Source organism: Pelodiscus sinensis, chromosome 8 (assembly GCF_052426305.1).
Source record: "Pelodiscus sinensis isolate ZL-2025 chromosome 8, ASM5242630v1, whole genome shotgun sequence".
Taxonomy (NCBI): Eukaryota; Metazoa; Chordata; order Testudines; family Trionychidae; genus Pelodiscus; species Pelodiscus sinensis.
In genome coordinates, this window is record NC_143059.1 from 12,413,647 (window position 1) to 12,432,797 (window position 19,151).

The window sequence follows — 19,151 nt, forward strand, 5'->3', positions numbered from 1 at the left end:
TACTTCCCTAGGTAACCCATTCCAGTGCTTCACCACTCTCCTAGTGAAATAGTTCTTCCTAATATCCAACCTGGACCTCTCCCACCGCAACTTGAGACCATTGTTCCTTGTTCTGCCATCTGTCACTACTGAGAACAGCCTTTCTCCATCCTCTTTGGAACCTCTCTTCAGGAAGTTGAAGGCTGCTATCAAATCCTCCCTCACTTTTCGCTTCTGCGGACTAAACAGACCCAACTCCCTTATCCTCTCCTCATAGGTCATATGCTTCAGCCCCCTAATCATTTTGGTTGTCCTCTGCTGGACCCTCTCCAATGCATCCACATCCTTTTTGTAGTGGGGGGTCCAGAACTGGACACACTACTCCAGATGGCCTCACCAGAGCCGAATATAGGGGAATAATGATATCTCTGGATCTGCTGGCAATGCTCCTCTTAATGCAACCTAATATGCCATTAGCCTTCTTGGCAACAGGGGCACACTGTTGACTCATATCCAGCTTCTCATCCACTGTAACCCCCAGGTCCTTTTCTGCAGAACTACTACGTAGCTGGTTGGTCCCCAGCCTCTAACAATGCTTAGGATTCTTCTGTCCCAAGTGCAGGACTCTTCACTTAGTGTCATCTGCAAACTTGCCGAGGGTGCAATCCATCCCCTCAGATTTCTTGTGGCCCAATCCTCCAATTTGTCTGTCACTCTGGACCCTATCTCTGCCCTCAAGCATATCTACCTCTCCCCCTAGCTTAGTGTCATCTGCAAACTTGCCGAGGGTGCAATCCATCCCCTCATCCAGGTCGTTAATAAAGATATTGAACAAAACCGGTCCTAGAACTGAACCTTGGGGCACTCCGCTAGAAACCGACCACCATCCTGACATCGAGCCGTTGATCACTACCTGCTGGGCCCGGCCTTCTAGCCAGCTTTCTATCCATCCATATGAATCAACAATTTACCAATCAATATTCCCTTTACTTGCTGGCAAGAATATTGTGGGAGACCATATCAAAAGCCTTGCTAAAGTCAAAGTAGATCACATCCACTGACTTTCCCATGTCCACAGAGCCAGTTACCTCATCATAGAAGCTGATCAGATTGGTCAGGCACGACTTGCCCTTTGTGAATCCATGCTGACTATTCCTAATCACTTTCTTCTCTTCCAAGTGCCTCTAAATAGATTCCTTAAGGATCCCTTCCATGATTTTTCCAGGAACCGAGGTAAGAGTGACTGGCTTATAATTCCCTGGATCGTCCTTCTTCCCTTTTTTGAAGATGGGTACTACATTTGCCTTTTTCCAATCATCCGGGAACTCTCCCGATCTCCACAATTTTTCAAAGATAGTGGCCAAAGGCTCCTCAATGACATTTGCCAACTCCCTCAGTACCCTCGGATGCATTAATTCCAGACCCATAGATTTGTGTACGTTTAGCTTTTCTAAATAGTTCCTAACCTGTTCTTTTCCCACCAAGGGCTGTCCATCTTCATCCCATCTTGCATCACTTAGCACATTAGTCCGGGAGCCGAACTTGTCTGTGAATACAGAGGCAAAGAAAGCATTGAGTACTTCAGCTTTCCCCACATCATCTGTCACTAGGTTACCTCCTTCATCCAGAAGGGGCCCCACAGCCTTTCTGATCACCTTCCTCTTGTTAACAATTGTCAGAGCCAGACACGGGACTCACAAATTTGCCAGACTGCTCTGTTTATTAGCAAAGATGCTCTGCTAATACACCCAGAAAATGTGAGTCCCATACAAGTCTCAAACCCCTTGATTTATACAGACAAAAGAAAGCAAAATTAACATGATCGAAAAAGAAGGCAAAACTCACATGATTAGCATGAGACTAGTCAAGTATCTTCATTTCCATATCAAGCCTCAGCAATCTCTTGTCCATATCTCCCTGGTTATCTCACTTACTTTCTGTCTAACACCTAATGTTTCTTTTCCTGTTGTCCCAGACACACCTGGTTTCACTCTGATCTGTCCTGCATACCTACAAACAACATTAACATAATCTTCTCTTTCCTGTAAAGGGATAAACAGTATTCCTTGACCTTATTCTATTATTACAGTATAATTCATCTTTCTCTTACAATATAATTCTTTCTACTTTCACACATGCCCGTAGAAACCTTTCTTGTTATCCTTCACATCCTTTGCCAGTCGCAACTGCAATTGCGCTTTTGCCTTCCTGATACCCCTCCGGCATTCTCGAGCTATACATTTAAACCCCTCCCTGGTCATTTGTTCAAGTTTCCACTTTTTGTAAGCTTCCTTTTTGTGCTTAAGTTCACCAAGGATTTCCCCCGTAAGCCAATCCGGTCTCCTACCATGTTTGCCCCTCTTGCTACGCATCGGGATGGTTTCTTTCTGTGTCTTCAATAAGGCTTCTTTAAAATACTGCCAGCTGTCCTGGACTCCTTTCCCCTTCATGTTATCATCCCAGGGGATTCTGCCTATCAGGTGTCTGAGGGAGTCAAAATCTGCATTTCTGAAGTCCAAGGTGTGTATTGTACTACTCTCTTTTCTTCCTTTGGTCAGGATCCTGAAATCTATCATCTCATGATCACTGCTTCCCAGGTTGTCACCTCTGCTTCCATGAGTGCCTCCCTGTTTGTGAGCAGAAGGTCAAGCTGCGCACAGCCCCTGTTCGGATCCTTTAGCACTTGTACCAAGAAGTTATCCCCAACATTCTCCAAAAACTTCCTGGATTGCCTGTGTACTGCCATATTGGTTTCCCAACAGATGTCAAGGTGACTAAAGTCCCCCTCGAGAACCAGGGCCTGCAATCTGGAAGCTTCTCTCAGTTGTCCGAAGAAAGCCTCATCCACCTGATTCAGTTGCCTGTAGTAGACACCAACCACAAAATCGCTGCTATTGTTTGCACCTCTAAACTTAACCCATAGACTCTCAACAGGTTTTTCTCCCTCTTTATACTGGAGTTCAGAGCAATCATAGTGCTCTCTTATGTATAGTGCAACTCCTCCTCCTTTTCTCCCCTGCCTGTTCTTCCTGAACAGTCTATACCCTTCCATGACAGCGCTCCAGTCATGCGAGTCATCCCACCAAGTCTCTGTTATCCCAATTAAATCATATTTCTTGGACTGGGCCAGGGCCTCCAGTTCTCCCTGTTTGTTGCCCAGGCTTCTTGCATTAGTGTACAAACTTCTCAGATAACTAGTTGATCGCCCTGCCTTCACCATTTGAATCAAGGGTCCTCCTTCCTTGCTTGTTCCTCTTTGCATTTCTTCTCGGTATCCAACTTTCCCATTTCACTCAGAGTTTTGGTCACCGTCCCCCAACAAACCTAGTTTAAAGCCCTCCTCACTAGGTTTGCAAGCCTGTCTGCGAAGATGCTCCTTCCTCTCTTGGTTAATGTCTCATGCATATTTTTTTTCTTTACTACCTGGCTCTTCAGAGTAATGTAACATTCCTGGAGCACACATTTTTCCTTATGTTTAATATAATGCCTTCATGATGAACAAAGAGAAAAGCAATAAAGACACGTCATCTTAAAAAAGTATTATGTTTAACAGATTTTTTTTTTGCACTGAATGTTCATGTAGAATTGTGGTTGAAATGTTAACCAGTCAAGTCAGGAAACTTAGTTATGCTTCCCACAGCAGCTGTAAATCTGCCACGTTGTACATGTGTATTGGTGCATACCTCTTACAATGTATATTCAATGTTACATGCATCCCATGTGGATAAATTATAGTTTCTGGAAGGACTATAACTTTACTTGATTTATAGTATCTTAAATTACCAACCATGGTATAGTTTAGACTGTTTGTGTGTGTCTGCATTGAATATAGAACATTCAATGTTAGGTTAACTGGATTGGTTTGTGCAACAGCTAAACAGCATTCCAGTAATATGTGAAAAATGTACCATCCCATATTATCCATTGTGTTGACACTGTGATATGCAAGTTCCAGGAAAATGCAATAGTAAAGAGACTGAAATATAACTCCTCAGTTTAATTTTTTCCTCTTCTTATTGCTAGTTTGACAATATGCCTTGTGTTTCAAAATCTTAGTTGCACGTAATTTACTTGAAGCATGTAAGTAGTCCTGCTTACTTCAAAGTGACTGCTCACATGAATAAAGTTGAATACATGTCTTTTTGGAAGAGTACATAGATAAGTTTAATCTTTATAGAGCACATTTTAGGCAAATAGCATAAACTGATAAATAACATGCATGAAAGGACATTGAAGATCGGAGTGTGCCAACATGTGGTGTGCCGGGCCATTTGGATTATAGGCATTATCATTGGTTATACTTATTCCTCATTTCTCTCATCATATTTGTAAAAATCTGCTGTAGAAGTTTACAGAATGCTGAATTTTTGATGGACTTCATCTTAGTGCCTAAATATGAGAACCAGTACTCCAGCTAACATTTTCTATCAGTGGGCGGGTTGAAATTTCTTATGTGCAACATCAATATAGAGGTAGTATGTGGATGTGCACTATGAATACAAACAAAAAACATATACACATACACGTATATTTTTTTAAAATAGCCCATAGGTGTGGAAGAAAATATATTGAACAAGAGATAGCTAACAAGGAGCAATGCTTATGATAGTGGTCACCAGCCAATAGATTGGGATCTACTGGTAGATCTTGGAGCATCTGGCTGGTGATCCTGACTGGTTTGGCCAACAGGCTATCAAGTGCCAGTACTTCAGCTGCCCTTCCCACCACTGCTGTGCATCTCCTGCCCTTTGCCTTGCAGCTGCCCCTGCCATCGGGGAGCTTCCTGCTTTCTATGCAGGGGAGGGAGAGGAAGATGCTGATGTCAAGATGCCTTCTCACACTCTGTATCCTATCTCCACAAACAGGGCCAGCCTTAGGCCAATTCGACCCATTCAGTCAAATCGGGCCTGCGCCTAAGGGGGCCCGGCGCCCCTGAACCCGGAAGTGCCGGCGAGTTAGTATTCAGAGCTGGGGGGCCCTGCTTCACTAATATGTGGAGCTGGGTCTCTCCCCCAGCTCTGCCTGGAGTGGGCCCCAGACCCCCCCGTGCATTCTCCCACCCTGCTCCCAGACCGTCCCCCTCAGCCCTGGACCGTCCCTGCTGTGCGCGGCTCCCCCTCGCCGCCTGCTGCTGCCATGCATGGCGTTGCAGGTGGGCGGGGTGCAGGTGGGCGGGGCTCGGGCTTGACGTGACGTCACGGTCCGGGATTTTAAAACTCCTTGGAGGCACGTTGCGTGGCTGCCTCCGGATTCAGACTCCGGGGCCTGAGTGCAGACTCTGGCCCCACAACGTGGAAGGCAGAAGGTAGAGAAGGGGCTTGTGCGGTGGAGGAGGGGGAAGAAAGGGGAAATCACCAAGAGACAAATGGCAGGGTGCCAAGTGCAGACAATGAGGGAAAGGGCAGGAGGGGAGGTGTCAGTGGGAGGGGGGACAGGGTGATGCTGGGAGAGGAGAGTAGAGGGGAAGGGCATTGGGGGCTAGAGGGGAAGAGGGAGGGGAAGGTGCTGGGAGAAGGCTTGAAAGAAGGGGTGGGCATGAGAGAGGTGGGGATGGAGCAAGTCATGTGAGGGCACAGAGGGGCAGGAGGGGAATGGGGCAGAGAGTGGTGAGGGGGTGGGCATCAGGGAAAAAGGGGGCAGTAAGGGAAGGGGGAGGCACCAGGAGGGTGCAGTGCTAAGGGAAGGTGCGGGTGCTAGGGGATTCTGGGGTAAAGCAGAAGGGCAGACACCTGCAGGGGAGGGCCCAGCACCAGAGGAGAGGGGCAGGGCAGATGTGTAGACGGAGGTGTTGGAAAAGGAGATGAGGAGGCGTAGCTCACTCGATCAGAGTGGGGCTACTGGAGGAGTGGGCACAGGGGGGAGTGAAGGGCTGGTGGAGGGGGGCAGGTCGCAGGAGGGCTGAAGGCAGTGAGATGGGTGAGGAGTTGGGGGGGCAGCAGGCACCAGGGAGATGATAGAGCAAGGAGAGGAGAAATGGCAGCAGAGAGAAAAAGTAAAGTAAAAAAATATTTATTAATAACTTGGAATGCTGCCCACGGCCAGTTTGTTTGTGCCCCACGGTGCAGTTTGGGTTTATGTGGGGATCAGCATGTGGCTGGCAAGTGGGAGCCAAAACATTAAAGTAGTCAGTGTAATGATCTTCTGTTGATATACGTTTTAGTAGTTAAATTTTTGGACTGTCATTGCTCATGAAAAGTGCTGTCACATGGGTAGAAATCGGGTACATATTGAATTTTATTAATATCAGCAGAACTGACTTAAATGGGGCCTGTGTGTTGTATAGTCTTGCCTTAATCTTTGTATTATGCTTGTCACTGAGAGAAGCTATTTGTATATATTAGCTTGCATATGCAACCACACTTAAGTTGAGGCCCTCATCATGTTCTGTAAGTATCAGTGTGGTCCCTGGGGCTTCCAAAGTTGAGTTGCCCTAGCTCATCCCTGACAGGTGTCTGTCTAACCAGGGCTTAAATATCTCCAGTGATGGAGATTCCACAATCTCTCTATGCAGTTTATTCCAGTGTTTAAACACCCTGACAGGCAGGAAGTTTTTCCTAATGTCCAACCTAAACCTCTCTTGCTGTAATTTAAGCCCATTGCTTCTCATCTTAACCTCAGAGGCCAAGGAGAACAATTTTTCTTCCTCCTCCTTATGATACTCTTTTAGATACTTGAAAGCTGCTCTCATGTCCCTTTTTGGTCTTCTCTTTTCTAAGGTAAACAAGGCCAATTCCTTCAGCCTTGACTCATAGCTCATGTTCTCTAGACCTTTCATCATTTGTATTGATCTTCTCTGGACTTTCTCCAGTTTCTCCACGTTTCCTGAAATGTGGTGCCCAGAACTGGACACGATACTCCAGCTGATGCCTAAGTAGATGACTCATTCCCTGCCTAGGGGACGTGAGACTGGGTGGGTTAATTTCCAGTCCTCATGTTTATTCTTTTCCTAAGCCAGGAGGGCACTGTAATTTGGATGGGGGCTGTGCAGGAAGGCAGCCCGCACTGCCCCCTGCCTGAAACCTTGTGCAGGTGTTAAACAGCTGTCCAGCCCACCCTAGAGGTGACTGCATTTCAGCATGCCTGAAGCAACACAGCACCAGCAATGGACAGGAGAATGGCCCCCGGGCATGGCTTGCTCATGACTGCTTCAATCCCATTGGATGGGCCTCAGCCTCTTTTCTTCCCCTCTCCCGCTTTGCAATGGGGCTGTAGACTCTGGGGGGGAAAGGGGTGGAGGCAGGCAGAGGTGTCTCCCTGCAGTAGATGTAGACACGTCTCTGTATTAATCATTCTCTCATTGAAGTTTTTAGCTTTGTATTGAGTCCTTTTACATGGAAACTTTGTATTACATCTTGGTAGAATGGTCCCTAGGACAAGTGAGGCAGAGACTGTTCCTGTGGGGTGAATGAGGTGGGAATGTATAAGGCGGAAGGTGAGCACCTCTGGGAAGTTGTTCATAGTTCATAGTTCTTACCATAATAGTTAGTTATAGTTAATCTTATAAAAACCTTATTTCTTCGCTATTCTGAGGTTAAAAAAAAAAAACAAAGAAAGGAAAGAAAGAAAATAAGGAGAGAAAGGACTAAGTTACACAGATTGAGATGAACTCATGATAGTTCCCCTCCTACAATGACGGGTTTGCCGGGTTTTAAAAAATGTGACATGTCGCGAGGCCATGGCAGCGTTGGATGACCATTCGGCCTGTATCAGATGCCTGGGAGAGGCCCGTGTGCCTCAGAAGTGCCCACATTGTTCTAAGCTCATGGCTAGAGCTTGTCGAGATAGGGAGATGCGGCTATGCATGCTCCTGTTTGATAAAGCACTGCAGCCTGTGGACAGTGTTCCACCCAAGGCTCCTTCAGGGCCTCCTAAGCCTCAAAAGCGCAGAGTTTCTTCCCCTGATTATGGGGTCTGTATAAAAAAAAAAAAAGCGCTCTTCTCCAACATGCTCCTTGCCACCTGTACTGGTGAGCAGGATCCACACCGCAGATAAGCCGGGTACATCTGGCACTGCTTCACCATGTCCCAGAGCACTCTTGGACCCGAAGAGCCAGCACCAAGCACCGTTGGTGCCAACAACAGGAGAGGATCCTGGACACCTGGCACCGAAGGCATCGTCGGCACTGGCAGCTGCACCGGCAAAGGCTGCAGTACCAATGCTGGTGCCGCAACCCATAGCACCGATACCACCAGCTCTGCTGACACGAGCACCTTGCCTTTTCCCACCACCGGACACACCTCTGGAACTGAGAAAGGTACAGGCAAAGTCGAATAGACCACTCAGTCCTTCGCCTTCACCGACTTTCTCACTGGTGCCGTCTCCTTCACCACTGGCTCCAAGATCACCACTACTACACCAAAGGTCTCCCTTGCCTCTACCACTGACACTGGGATTTCACCGCACCGTGCACCCGAATCTTCATTGAGTGGCTCAATGACACTTCACTCTCCAACTACATCAGGCTGTGATAAGCGCTGGGAGAAACACAGAAGTGCATATTCCTTTAGACAGGCGTCACCAAGACATCAGTATCATGACCATCATAGGTACTATTATGACTGACAGTACTAGTCACACGACCGATGCCAAATTACCCTACTTCAAGACACTGGTCCCCCTGTTGCTATCTATCCCAGCATACACACCACCAATCATCCCCTCTGACTACCCCTGAACAACGCAGCCAACCTCATGTGCCTTCCTCCCCACCACACAAGTCTGAGCCGAAGGAAGGTCAACTTTCTGAATCTTAGGAGCAACAGCTGGATACGTCACCCGCGGACCAATCCTCCTCTTCACCAGATAAGGCCGTCGTCTCTGGGGATACATCTCACCGGGATGACCTCAAGCAGTTTCAAGAACTGTTTAAAAGAGTGGCTGCTAGTCAGGAGGTCCAGTTAACAGAAGTCCAGGAGAAACAATATCATCTCCTTAAGAATTTAAAACCATCTCAGCATGCAAAAATAGTGCTACTGATTGATGAAGCAATTATGGAGTACGCTGAGGAAATATGGCAGACCCCAGCCACTACACCCCCTACAAACAAAAAATATTTCATCCCGACCAAGGGTTCAGAGTTTTTATTCTTACACCCACAATCAAATTCCCTGGTTGTGGATGCAGCCCAGCGGAGGGCAAAAACACCACAATATAAGAATGTTGCAGTGGAGAAATAGAGTAAGAGTATGGACCTTTTTGGCAGGAAGATATATTCTTCCTCTGCATTTTTATTATGCATTGCCAACTATGCAGCACTGCTGTTGAATCATGACTTCGACAACTATACTAAACTCATGGCACTAATGGAACATCTGCCCAATGCAAAAAGGCCCATTTTAAAATCCATCGTACAGGAGAAATACGCCTTCTGCCAGAACTTGTCTGCAAATTGCAAGTTGCCGTAAGAAATACACTGTTCCAAAAACATTATGACTTCTCGCAGCCAAGAAACTATCAGTGTTCATTTGACCAGCACCAGTGAATGAGACAAAGACCCCAAAAGAGGTGCGCCCTTCCACTCAGCCTGCTAACAAATAGAACATTTGACCACCTGGTCGAGGGCTTGCAAACCCCCTGCATCAGACACCAACCCAATCTTGCAGTTGCCATTTTCCATCTCCGGCTCAAACCTTTTTACCAACATTGGGCCAGCATCACTACCGACTGTTGGGTTCTCGAGATTGTTTCGACAGGTTACACCATCCCATTTACATCAATACTGCCAACCTCCCCACCTTCCCTATCCCTCTTCAGGGACCCTTCTTATGAGTACCAGTTACAACAACATGTTCACCGCCTCCTTACCATCGGAGAAGTGGAAAGGGTACTGTGCAAGTTCAGAGGCAGAGGCTTCTATTCCAATTACTTCCTCACGCAGAAAAAAATGAGGTTGGAGACCTATACTTGATCTTCGAAAACTCAACTGTTACCTGCAAAAGCAGTGTTTCAAAATGGTGACTCTCGTGACCATAATTCCATTACTAGATCACGGGAATTGGTCTGCAGCTCTCAACCTTCAGGATGAGCCTACAGAAGGTTTCTTCACTTCGTGGTTGGGTAAGACCACTTCCAATATTGAGTTCTACCCTTTAGACTCTCTTCAGTACCCAGAATCTTCTCCAAAATGCTTGTGGTGGTAGCTGTGCACCTTCACCGACAGGGCATAGTAATCGTCCCCTATCTTGACGACTTGCCTTCTGAAGGGTCCAACCCAAGCCGAAGCCTCCCACATGGTTGTGATGGCAAGAGAGATGTTCGAGTCTCTAGGTCTGATTATAAACGACCAGAAATCAACACCAGAGCCAACTCAAAACCTAGAATTTATAGGAGCACATTTGGGCTCCATGACAGCGAGACCCTACTTACCTATACAGAGGTACCAGGCTATATAAGATCTGATTGCAATACTTACCTTAAGCCCTATGGTCTCTGTCCTCACATGCCTACAGCTCATGGGCCATCTGGCAGCCATAACATATGTGGTCCATCATGCAAGACTGCATTTTCGGTGCCTGCAACAATGGCTGGTGTTGGTGTATGTTCCCACAAGGCACCACTTTGGCAAACAAGTCACTCCAACATCTGCTGTGATATCTTTCCTAGAGTGGTGGACACACAACCTTCTTGCAGGAGTGTCACTTCACCAGCCTCAGCCGTCCGTTCAGATCACCACGGATGCCTCTCTGGCTGGGACGCTCCTATGAACGATCTGTCTATTCAAGGATGCTGAACACCATGGGAGGCAGCCCTTCATATCAACATCCTGGAACTCAGGGCCGTCCCCAATGCCTGCAAACATTTCAGAACACATCTCTCTGTTACCACGACCAGAATCCGGATAACATCGCCACAATGTACTATATCAACTGCCGGGAAGGTACGGGCGGGGGGAGGGGACGATCCTGCTCCCTTTGCACAGAGGCCGTTCGCCTCTGGAACTGTTGTATGTGCAACAATGCCACACTCATAGTTTCATACTTACCGGGAATCAGCAACACCACAATGGATGCATTAAGCAGACAATTTGCATCAGATCACGAATGGGAACTCTGGGAAGATGTTGTCCGACACACCTTCTATCTCTGGGGTTTCCCACAAATAGATCTGTTTGCTTCCCAGAAAAACTCAAAATGTTGACAGTACTGTTCCAGAGCTGAGATTGACAGAAATTCTCTGGGTGACACCTTTCTTCTCAGTTGGAGAAGTCCACTCCTCTACACCTTTCCGTCCACCACGTTCATTCCCAGAGACCTAGAGAAAATCAAAAGGGACAGAGCCAAAGTAATTCTTATAGTGCCATCATGGGCTCACCAGCTGTGGTTTCCCTTTCTTTATGAAATGTCTCTTCTGCCACCTTATCCCTCCCCAACCTCCCTGACCTACTGATCCAGAAACATGGGACGCTTCTCCACCCACAGCCTCACATTCTCTGCTTGACCGCATTGCTCTTCACTGGTTCTCCGATACCGAGAATCTCGGCTCCTCTCTGGTCAAACAAATCCTAATACACAGCAGGAGGAATGCAACAGGAACAACCTACATGCATAAATGGTGCAGATTTGTTTCTTGGTGCCCTAACAAATGGGTAGATCCATATATGGTACCTCTGCACAAAATCCTCACATATATTCTGTCCTTACACCACTCTGGTTTAGCTATAGCATCTCTAAAAGTGCACTTGGCAGCTATTACTGCCTCCCGTCAGCCTGTGGATGGCACGTCTATATTCTCGCACCCTACCACCAAGCACTTCCTCAAAGGATTAACCAACCTCAACCCTCCCCACAGGCCTCCACCACCTCTATGGAACTTGGCTCTAGTTCTGTACACCCTCACTAAACCGCTTTTCAAGCCATTGGCAACAGTACCTCTTCCAATGGTTACAATGAAGGTTATTTTTCTATTGGCAATTACTTCAGCCCATAGGATCAGTGAACTGGTGGCTCTGATGGCAGTACTACCATACACTGTTTTTAACAAGCACAGTGTAATATTATGACCACACCGAGTCTTCATTCCTACGGTCAGTTCCCAGTTTCATGTCAATGACCCCATTGTTCTTCCAGTATTTTTCCCTAACCTTCATACCTCCATTCAAGAGACACTACTGCACACATGTTCGCAGAGCACTAGCCTTTTACATTCATAGGACACAGGAATTTAGGAAGTCCAATCGCCTTCTGGTATCTCTCGTGGATTGTTCTAAAGGACACTCACTATCCTCTCAATTCATCTCGAACCTCATAGTTGCCTGTATTGAGAGATGTTACCCTATCTGCAACAAACCACTTCCAACAACACTTAGGACCCATTCCACCGGAACCATATTGACATCCATAGTGTTCCTGAAGGAGTTTCTCTTTCAGACATTTGCTGTTCAGCCACATGGTCTTCCAATGCCACCTTTATGAAGTATTACACCATATTTCTCCATTGAGCCACATATTCAGCAGTGGCCTGTGCAGTGCTTTCCACAGCCATTATACCATGACTCCGAGACCAGCCGTCTAAGGGCTCTTGCCACCACTGCTACAAAGTCACCTACAGTGGAGCACCCACAGGGACATCACTCGAGTAACTTCGTCTTCTTCACCTTGTGTGGGTAACGATGGTTCTTAGAGATTTGTATCCCCGTGAGTGCTCCACTACCCGTCCTACCCGCCTTGGAGTGTCTCTCTATCTCAGCAATTGTCTTGTTTCAGATACTTGGGCGGACAAGAGGAAGTGGCGGGAGCCGGATTGCACGCACCAGAGAAAGAGCACGAATGTCGCGACACGCTGACCGCGCATGCACGGTCTGGCTGACTGCTGCTATTGAAGACTCCAATCTGCGGTGCTGGGACGAGCCCGATACCTACAGTGGAGCACCCACAGGGTGGGGGGGACATCTTGAAGAATCATTGTTACTGTACAAGATGAGAAACTTCATCTTATATCAGTTAGACTGTATCTGTTCACAGTGGGATTTGGTTGTTAGAGAGCTAGTTGTACTGAGCCAGACACTCACTGAGGTGTCTGAAGAAGTTGTCACTTTGCAATGAGACAATATGCACTAGGGAAATTTTTGCGTGTGATTGTTGTTTTGTTTTATGTTTGGAAACTTGCCTTGTGTGAGAAGTGAGGTAAATCCACAGAATGTTGCTGCATTTTCCTGAAACTGCACATTCTTTCCATTGATTTTATGATAAAATTATTTATTAGTCTTTATTTTCCAAGCAAATGCATTTTTTAGCCCATTTAATATCAGGAATTGATTAGTACACTTTTTCAGTAGTTATGTTTCAGATATGCACAGGCACTTAATGCATTTGAAACTCTTCATGAGAAATTAGTCTTTTGCATCTGGTCTTGTGGCAGTTAATGTTTTTCATTTAAAAACTAAGTAATGTAATATCATTGTTTTCTATAGTCATAGTGTGAAAGCATGTTAACCTTCTCATGTCAACATTCCTCCTGCTGACCAGCAGTGCGTCAGCCCCAACTCTCTTGTGGGGCTCATGACTAGGGTAGAAATGAGCAATGTCCTTTTAAGGTCAATTTAGTACTTATAAAAGATGCCAGATTGACAGCCCTGGAGACAGAAGTTCTTTATAACCTAGACTGTTAGATCATCATGAGTAAAGCTTGTTGTTGGTCACGCTGCTGCGGATGGTTATGAAATTCATGGCTATTACTTGAATAAAGGCTGGAGGGATATTAGACAAATGTGGCGTGGCATGTATACTATGCATATTCAGTGAGCCTCAGAAGGATCTTTCAAGGCACACAGTTGGTTTTGAGTCAGATGTGGCATAATGTGAAGTTGATTACCCCTGCATCTTGATCCTCTCCAGAAGTCTCAGTTGCCAAGATCTCTGCTGTTAGACTTCATGTTTATGTTGCTTCTGTATTTTTGTAGCTCCACAGAAGAAGAGTCTCTGTAGGAACTGTCCTGATGTATTAATGACGAATGTCCGTGTTTTTGTTCCCTGAAGTGTTACTCAGGTGAATATACATGGTCATGTGATGTGCATGGTGGTAGATATGAGTAGTTAACATGGGAGAATTGGGGTAGGAGTTGTAAGGGTGAGTGTAGAAAGGGTCTGTGTATCTCAACCTATTTCACATTGGGTGCTGCCTGCACAGCTTTGTGTGTGAGTGCAGATCACATAACACTATATATATATATATGTCTGCATATCCCTTATTGTCACAGTGGTCCCAGCTGCATGCTGATTGGGACGCATTCAGGATGAGATCTGCTTCCTTTGTTTATTATTTTAACTGACTCAGGCAAAGAAAGAAAAACTTTTCTAGTCGACACCAGACATGAAAAATTCATTGCAGTTGAGGTATGTGGTCTCAGAGGGGTAGCTGTGTTAATCTGTAACTGCAAAAACGAGCAGTCCTGTGGCACCTTAAGAGACTAACAAATGTATCAGGTCATGAACTTTTGTGGGTAAAACCCACTTCATCAGATTACAGAAATTACAGAATCCAAAGTACATATAACAGCCAAAAAAAAAAAAAGTTACCTGTCAGTTGTAGGACCAGTGTTAATGAAGCTAATTAAGTCAGCATCTGACACTCATTAACAGCATTTGATGTGGAGGGAGAGGTGAGTGTCAAAGGCAGGGATATTGCCTTTGTAGTGTGTTAAACAGTTAAGATCTTTATTAAAGCCAAAGTTAATAGTGTTGAACTTGAAAATGAAATCCAGTTCAGCTGTCCCCCTCTGTAATAGGGTAATAATTTTTTTTTTGTAGAAGGATGACTACTTTTAAATACAATATTGAACATCTAGGGAGATTAAATGTTCCCCTACATCAGGAGTGGGGGAACCTTTTTTGAGTCAGGGGCTGCTGTCCCACAGAAAAATCAGTTGGGAGCCACATACAAGTGAGAAGCGCAAAAAACAAATAAACAAACCCTCCAAATACAAAACAAAAGCCCAAACTCTCACAGACTTAGCCCCTGATTGAGAAGAAGAAAGACACTCCTCACATTTCCCTTACGCACCAGAGCCTATGGGTGTCCAGCCTAGTAAATTTTGTGTGCTTCAGCTCCACGGTAGCGAGCTGGAGTGCCAACACAGGCTCCCCAATGCTGGGGGGCAGCCCTGAGCTTCGGAGGCTGGATTCCACACAAGGCAGGGTCTGTATCTGACCTCCGGGCCTTAGGTTCCCTGCCCTACAGGTTTATGTGTGTTGCCATTCCTGATGTCCTTATTTTTTGTCCATTTATCCTTTGGTGCAGAGACTGTCCAATTTGGCCAATATCTATACAAGTGACACTATCACAGGATGTAGCCATATAAGCCACAACATCAGGGGCTCATATACCTGCACATCCACTAATATAATATATGCCAGCAATGCCCCTCTGCCAGGTATATTGGCAAAACCTGTTACATAGCTCATGAATTTATAGACCAATGAGCTTTGACCCAAATAAGGGGACTTATACAAACCCCACTGAAGTTAAAAGGAGCCTTTCCATTAACTCCAAAATTCTTTGGCTCTGCTCTTAAGAACATGTATTATTTGAATCAAGGTAGATTTTATTTCAACATTGTGTTACAGCCTTTTCTGGAAATCCTATGTCAAATAGCTATAGTCTCTTCAGTTTGGACAATTTCTTTATGGGGAAATTAGCTATAGATAAGGTAGCTTCCCTGTCTCTCTCTTTTTTTTTCTTCTCACTCCTCCCCCCCCTTTTTTGTGTGCGCTAAGATTATTTGTAGCTGATGAAACCAGCTCTCTTAAGAAAACTATTGCAATGAGTCACAAAACATCTGGAAGTTAAGACTGTGCTTGAAATTTATAGCTGCTTTGGTGTTCAGCAAGCTCTCTAATAGAATCAGTATGAAGTTGGTGGGCAATAGGGTGAGAGAACCTGTTCAAGGGACATTACCACGATTGCTACTCTTTGTACATGAATTGCCAAGGAAAACTATTGTAAAAATTAACTTAGTTTTGTGGTGTCTCTTGGGTAGAATTACTAAGGTCCTGGGATGTGAAATAACTGAAAATTTGCCTTTAGACTAAGTCAGAGAATCACAAAAGAAGCCAAGCCACAGGACCATCTATAGCTTGTAGAAAAAGAAAATTCTGAAGTGGAACGTGAGAAAATAAGCATATGCAGGCACAACTCAAAATGGAATAAGAATATACTAGAGTTAGGAAAAGCACTTTTTTATTCTTCACAACAAGGAACCAAACCAGAATGCTAATGTAACAAAAGCAGATAAATGTTTTGAATTAGCATTTTAGTTGGTTTTCTTGTGCTTGGAGAATAAAAGAGTTCTTTTGTAGGAGCAGAAACAATTCTGTATTTGACAACCAGAAATGCAGTAGGAGTAAGTAACAGCCAGTTATTTCTGTATTAGGGATGTAAGCAAGTAGTTGACTACCTGAAAAGCCTAAGCGTGTTGGGTAGTTGAATCAACTACTTGACTACTGTCTCCTTCCCCTGCTGCCTCTGTATTGGAGGAGGGGAGCAGGAGCCAGTGCTGGGGGGAGACAGCTTAAAAGCCAGTTCCCTCCAGCACCGTATCGGCGATACTGCATGCACCTCAGCACTGTTACCTCTGATTGAGGCAGCAGTGCAAGGGGGAAGCAGCAGGGGAGGCTATCAAGAAGCAGCTGCTGTCCTGGGTGGCCCGGGCTAGCTGTGGGCAGAGGCTGCTCCAGCAGCAGTCTTTGTCAGTGGGGGGTCTCAGCAAGGAACTGGGACCCCCTGCGGGCAGGGACTGCTAGACCCAGCGCGAGCTGGGACTGAGCAATCCTGGCTCAGTCGCAGCTTGCGCTAGTTCCAGGACCTACCCCTGCTGTGCCTCTGCAGTTTAAATGTATTAAGAGCCAGGCTGCCTGCACACCCAGCTCTTACTACATTTAAATTGCAGAGCTGCAGCGGGGGTAGCTCCCGGACCTGGCACAAGCTGTGACTGAGGAAGCCTTCCCTTATCGACTACTCATGTAATCAATACAAATTTTATCGACTACACAATTAGTGGATTACCTGCCTCTTAAGATCCTTATTTTGTATGTTATTACACTTTTTTGGCAACACTGTGTGTACCTCATGTTGTTTTTTGAGAGGCCCAAAGGTCATTCTAAATCAGATGAATTTCTATCAACCAGAATAAGACTTTTCCTATGTGAAATTTCAATATTAAAAATTCCAGGATGTAGAAAGTCAGCCTTTAAACAAGGTCATGCTCCTACTACTGTATTTTACAAATAATCTTGTTATATCTTGCAAATATTTTTTTAAATGTCCTTTTCACAGTGATTTAATTTATCAGTGTTGTGGTGCTCTCTGGACCTTCACCCATATCTAGAAATATATAGTGCAGGCCATCACCTTAATGGACAGGGCTTGGAAAAATTACATGCAAATCTGAAGTTGATGTAAAAGACTTCTGACCACTAATAGGATCCAAGAGCAGTGTCCTCATGAGAAACTGAGTACCATCATCCTCAGTCTCCTGGGAAGCAAGATTGAGTATCTATCATGAGGCTGTTCCTGTATTGAGCATGAGTCATTTCAATTTCAAATCAGAGGGTGTGTCTAGACTACATGGCTCCGTCAACGGAGCCATGTAGATGAGTGTACTCGGCAAAGGGAAATGAAGCGGCGATTTAAATAGTCGCCGCTTCATTTACATCAGAATGGCCCCTGCGCTGTGCCGACAATCAGCTGATCTCGGGAGGGAGGTGGAGGTGGGGAGGAGAGACTTTACGTGCTCCCCATGCCTATCAGGGTCTGTGGGTGGGAGAGCAAAGAAGTCTCTTGACTCTGCCCCTTCTACCTGAGGCCACTTCTGAAATTTGTGAAGTGGCCATCTTTTAAAAATTATTGCCCACCCCTGCTCTAGCCTTGTGACTCCAAGATGCTGAAATGCTGGCTCTGCTGTTAGTCACAATCTCATAATAAACTGTTCTGGACAAGAAAAGCCAGCTAATATAGCAAAGGGATAAGCATTGCTGAATCTTTTGACTATTACTGATCTTTACTTGTAAATAGGTTAAGCCTGTGAGTACCAGTTTTGCCTAACCCGGAATCTGGTGTCTGCAGCTGCCACTGAGCTAATACCTTTTTTTATATAATGCTTAGCTGGGGTTTTTCTAATACTTCTGTTTTAAGGAAATCTAAAATTCAACAGCTAGTAAATGTTTCCAATGTTTACTTTCCTGCAAAATTCAGAAGGAAATGGGAAAGGATAATTTGTAAAATTAATATAATTTTCTTCTAAAGAAAGCTTGGATGTCAGTGTTAGATCACTCCATGTCCTGGTTTTGTACTGCAGACTAACTTTTTCTGTCTTGACTGACCGCAACTGGAGCCGCCTAGTCAATAGTTTGAGGACACATCTGGTATTAATCACTTTTATAGGCATGTGACTGTGCATAGTATTGTGTTCTAGACATTTCCCTTCTTAAAGGACTTGCGTTGGTTTAATTACCTGAAATTACTTTGTTATAGATATTTGTTTATATGTTTTGTATTAAATTGTTCCGTAATTACACGTTCAAAAAGTGTCTGGATTGGATAGCTTTTGCCCTTGATCCATCTTCCTTCAACCTCTAATTTTGTTCCTTAGCTAAATATTGTTAGACCTGGATTCCAGCAACAAGTGTTGGGTAACTACCGGACCACTCATATACATGTACACTTCAGTCAGACCACTCCTGTGCATAAAGTTTGGCATGTGTACAATTGGAAGGTCTTAATCTCTAAATTCTGGTCAGCTCTAGTCTTGAGTTGGTACAACAGGCATACTTGAAATCCCATGTAATATTACATGTAGCTAAAACCATGGTCTGTGCACAGAACTGAAGTTGAAAAATTATAGACTTTGACTCTGGTTCTGATTTTGTGTCCTTTCAGCCCTGGTTATCACAATGGAAATACGTGTAACAGTATAGAGAGATGTGTACTTTATCAGTGCGTAGCATTTACCACAAAGTGGAACCCGAAGCACAGGTTTACTTCATATTGTCACAATAGACACATAGCTTGGGATCTGTAAGATACTGTTGGATAAATATTTTATTTATAGTTGTCACCATTATACATCATACAGGCACACGATGTGTGTGGCATAAAGACCTTAAAGTTGTGGATCATTCCAGTCATCACAAATAATGTAATGGTGTAACCAGTTCCTCCCTGCAACCTTCTTCAATTA

At 45.0% G+C, this 19,151-nt stretch overlaps 1 protein-coding gene across 5 annotated transcripts in view; it reads left to right on the plus strand.

Moving 5' to 3' along the window:
- CSGALNACT2 (chondroitin sulfate N-acetylgalactosaminyltransferase 2) overlaps window positions 1–19,151 on the plus strand; it is a 70,961-nt gene that overhangs the window by 20,633 nt on the left and 31,177 nt on the right. The window lies entirely within an intron of this gene.